Consider the following 5,000-nt stretch of genomic DNA (forward strand, 5'->3'; position numbering starts at 1 on the left):
CATAGAAATCCGACTCCGACTCCAGCTAAAACCTCCGACTCCCTCCGACTCCGACTCCCTGATTAAGACTGTACTATAGTACGACTGGGTGCACTATAGTACTACGGCCAGGTGTACTATAGTATTACGACTGGATGTACTATAGTATTACGACTGGATGTACTATAGTATTACGACCCGGTGTAATATAGTACTACGAGTGGGTGTACTATTGTACTATGGGTGTACTATACTACGACTGGGTGTATTATATAATACGGCTGGGTGTACTATATACTACGGCTGGGTGTACTATGTACTACGGCTGGGTGTACTATGTACTACGGCTGGGTGTACTATGTACTACGGCTGGGTGTACTATGTACTACGGCTGGGTGTACTATGTACTACGGCTGGGTGTACTATAGTACTATGGCTGGGTGTACTATAGTACTATGGCTGGGTGTACTATATTACTACGGCTGGGTGTATTATGGTACTACGGCTGGGTGCACTATAGTACTACGGCTGGGTGCACTATAGTACTACGGCTGGGTGCACTATAGTACTACGGTTGGGTGCACTATAGTACTACGGCTGGGTGTACTATAGTACTACGGGTGAGTGTACTATAGTACTACGGGTGGGTGTACTATAGTATTACGGCTGGATGTACTATACCACTACGGCTGTGTACTATAGTACTACGGCTGTGTACTATAGTACTACGGCTGTGTACTATAGTACTACGGCTGTGTACTATAGTACTATCGGCTGGGTGTACTATAGTACTATAGACTTGGTGTACTATAGTACTATCGGCTGGGTGAACTATAGTACTATTGGCTGGGTGAACTATAGTACGACTGGGTGTACTATAGTACTACAACTGGGTGTACTATAGTACTGCGATTGAGTGTACTATAGTACTACGGCTGGATGTACTATATTACTACGACTGGGTGTACTATAGTACTACGGGTGGGTGTACTATCGTACTACGGGTGGGTGTACTGTAGTACTACGGCTGGACGTACTATAGTACTACGGCTGGACGTACTATAGTACTACGGCTGGATGTACTATAGTACTATCGGCTGGGTGTACTACAGTACTATCGGCTGGGTGTACTACAGTACTATCGGCTGGGTGTACTATAGTATTACGACTGCGTGTACTATAGTGCTGAGATTGGATGTACTACAGTACTATGGCTGGATTACTATTGTACTACGGCTGGATGTACTATAGTACTACGGGTGGATGTACTATCGTACTACGGGTGGGTGTATTATAGTACGACTGGGTGTACTATAGTACTACGGCTGGGTGTACTATATTACTACGGTTGGGTGTACTATATTACTACGGTTGGGTGTACTATTGTACTAGGCGGGATGTACTATAGTACTAGGCTGGATGTACTATAGTACTACGGCTGGGTGTACTATAGTACTACGATTGGGTGTACTACAGTACTACGACTGGGGGTGTTATAGTACTACGACTGGGTGCACTATAGTACTACGACTGGGTGCACTATAGTACTACGACTGGATGCACTATAGTACTACGACTGGATGTACTATAGTACTACGACTGGGTGTACTATAGTACTACGATTGGGTGTACTACAGTAATACGACTGGTGGTGCTATAGTACTATGACAGGGTACTATAGTATTATGACTGGGTGGGGGTTCGTCTAGGTCAGGTATTTGAGTTCATTGACTGCGGCAGTATTTGCACGAACAAGGGTGTTACCCTGGTGTTGACTGCACTGCAAAATCTAGAGTGGCTACAGAACTAAGGCTAGAATTAGTCCAATACTAAGGCTAAATTGCTGCAATACTAAGGCTAAATTGCTCCAATACTAAGGCTAGAATTACTCCAATACTAAGGCCAAATTGCTAAGGCTAGAATTAATATATAAGGCTTGATTGCTGCAGTAATTTTAGTTTCCAGTGCTAGGGGTACAATGCTGTAGTATTAAGGGTACAATGCTGTAGTACTAAGATGCTCTGATGGGGCTGCAGAAATAGTTTTCTATCTGCCGGCAGGCGATTTTATTCACCCATGCCAAGCCCCGGTATATGTCACGTATTCAATCTTGATGATGAATCTAGAATTGGTTTCTAGGTTACAAGAAAAGCTTTGGTTGGGTTTGTGCTAAGTTTGAGCTGGGGTTGGCCTAGATTGTATACATTTGGGTGTTGCATCAACAGGGGTGGCGTGGAGAGAACACCTTGTCAAATTAGTAGGGTGTAACTGTAGGTGTATCCGGGCTGGGCGTCGGAACTATGCTGGTATACTAGAACGTGAAAACCCTAATATGTATCTTAGATAAATGGAAATTACTAGAATAGGGTGGGGTGATGGGAGGCTGGGGGTTGATCATGAGCCTAAATAGAAATTCTCATAGGCTTCTCTTCTCATGCAACGGTTATAGCCATGCACAGCTGACAACTCAAATCCACCCCACAGCCTTGCTAACTTGAAAACGAATCGCACAGAAACCAAGTACAATTAGGATAACGGATTTCTAATACACTTTGAAAATTCCGGTACTGACCTGTGTGTCCTCACTTTACTGTCTAACGCTGCAGTGGATACTGTCTGTGGGGAGGGGGGGGGGCTGTCAGAGCAGACCCAAGATTGGGGGTCGTACGCTCCCCCCAATGTCCCACTCCTTCCTCACCATGCTCCAGCCAGCAACCAGTACACAACAGTTTGTGGTCCACACCAATCACAATTCCCTGCCGACTTCACAAACTATGGCGTTTCCGAATGGAATAGGCGGCCACAAATCAAGGTGTAGTTGTTTTCACGCATGTGGTTACATGCGTGTAGGTCCTAGACTCACGTCCAGTGCTGTAACAGTGCTAAGAATGCTGCTGAACCCATCACTGCAAAGTACTACGAAGGACTACCTATACTTGTTTCGGCCAGGTTGGTCTGGGATGAGACACTCGGCTCTAATATCGGATGGCAGAATTATCGATAAAATTATTCATTCTCTTTCTAAGTAAACCATCTATAGGATACTTTTCTTCTATAAATTAGTGATACATATGCAAGTAGGAATGTCAACGTTAAGAAGAATTAATAAGAATAGTGAACGTTTTGTGAAATTACGAAATGGCAACTCCACACGTATATGCCGGCGACGTGCCAACTAGTAATTTAGTTACCATTTAAATCGACATAGGTAACGCGTTAAAACGGACGTTGTTTAGTAGTGAGTTATCTATATAAAATACTTCAAATTTCCAACAAAAAATATTTCACTACCTACTACCAGTCGTAGTATCTGACAAACATTTCCTGATGTTGCCAATGCATTCTCAAAAGAAAATACTACTTTATTTTGATTCCAGTAAATGCTTAATTTTCCAACTTCACTGAAACAGTGATGCAAGCTGCACGTCATGACCGTATTATGTAAAGATAAAAATCGTTCGAATATTGGTGTCATCACATGACAATCGTCGGTCGATAATCGGTACGCATGCTCAAAGAAACGCTGCCTCCCGCCAATTTTGAATCGCGATATAGCGTGTGCAACATGGCAGGCAGATGTGTTTGTGTTTTTTGAGGACAGATGAGCCAGATAATGGAACAGGATGGAATATACAGGAGCTTCATAAATATATGGGGTAGAGCAGATCGGGAAAGAATTCGAAATGGGAAGAGAGCAAAAATGTGATAATAACTACTAAAGGAGGTGGGAAAAAACGCCTCATAATTTCATTGGACAAATGGCATTTATGTACCTATAACTCGACAAGAGGGATATAAATTACTAAAATAAATAAGTATAAAATGATGGCAAGCTTTGAATGCATACAATGCCGTTACAAGTTGCTACTTAGCTATTTACCGGACAGGGTATTTCCCAACCGAATAAAATCGTCTAATGACAATCACACAAAATAATAAGTCTGTTTTAAATTTTACAGAAATTAGGCCGATGTTTCAATTTTAAACGGAAAGAAGGCATCACCAGTTGTTTCAACTTGCCACAGTCCGTTACACGTACGAATTAGACAGTCAACTTATACAAGGAGGCTCATTATATTGGCAGCTGGGACCAATGGCAAATACAAAGCGATGTGCAAGAGATCCCAATCCTGATGTAGGGCGACGTATGTCTGTGTACATAAGAGATAAAAATCTGATCAGCATAATAACACTATCCTTTATTGCCGGCGGGAGTATAAATGACTGTATCTCAACACAGCTTAAAATATTTTCTTTTATTTCCCATCCAGTGATAAATATAATAAAAATGATTGTTTATGCAAGACAAGTTGGCTGACAAACGGCTGGTGAATATTCTGAATTGATAACTTTTGAACGTTGACCGATTGGTGGACACACTTGATGCTGACAAACTTTTCTAAACATAATATAAACTGTCTTTTTCTGCTCCCTCAAACTATCCATAATGTGTTCAGTTCATCTCTATGTTTTTAATTATTTTTACCTACCTAATTATTCTTACTTATTAACTTGCAATATCTATTTATTCCTTCATTCGTTGTTTTTCATTTGCTTGTTCTGTTTTTGACAAAAATCTATATAATTCAGGTGTGAATTTCTCCAGGCTAAATGGAGGAATATATATTTCATTTTATCTCCATTCGTAGAAGGCAGTACTTTATCTGTCATTCTAGGTGTCGCAATATTATTCTCTTTATTTTTTATATAAATAGAGAGGTAGAGTCAGAAAGGAGGGAAAGAATGAGTTGGTGACAGAGGGATCGGAAAGTGGGAGAGAGTGAGAAAGGAAGGGAGACGGAGTTGGCGGGTAATAAGACAGACAGGGCGTCGCAGCAAAAAGGAGACAAGTTATCTCACCAAAATATCCTGTTATTAGAGAGCCGTTGAATGTTTTCCTCTAAATATCGCCCGAATTATTACGCCATTAAGGCCGCTGTGCAACGGATGCATTGGCAGGGTTAGGATACCAAAGTGGATTTGGAAAAAGATAAAAGAATGTGAAGAAATCTATTTACTCC

At 41.5% G+C, this 5,000-nt stretch overlaps 1 protein-coding gene across 2 annotated transcripts in view; it reads right to left on the bottom strand.

Annotated features, from left to right (window-relative positions):
* GlcT (ceramide glucosyltransferase) overlaps nt 1-5,000 on the bottom strand; it is a 46,791-nt gene that overhangs the window by 36,570 nt on the left and 5,221 nt on the right. The window contains exon 1 of one of the 2 annotated variants that reach the window (XM_076178061.1): nt 2,552-2,908. The exons of the other annotated variant lie outside the window; for it this stretch is intronic. The gene's annotated coding sequence lies outside the window, so the exon portion shown is untranslated. Of the gene's footprint in view, nt 1-2,551; nt 2,909-5,000 lie in introns of those variants that run through there. 2 annotated transcript variants of the gene reach the window in all.

Source organism: Oratosquilla oratoria, chromosome 41, assembly GCF_046742065.1.
Source record: "Oratosquilla oratoria isolate Oo_2021 chromosome 41, ASM4674206v1, whole genome shotgun sequence".
In the NCBI taxonomy this organism is placed as follows: domain Eukaryota; kingdom Metazoa; phylum Arthropoda; class Malacostraca; order Stomatopoda; family Squillidae; genus Oratosquilla; species Oratosquilla oratoria.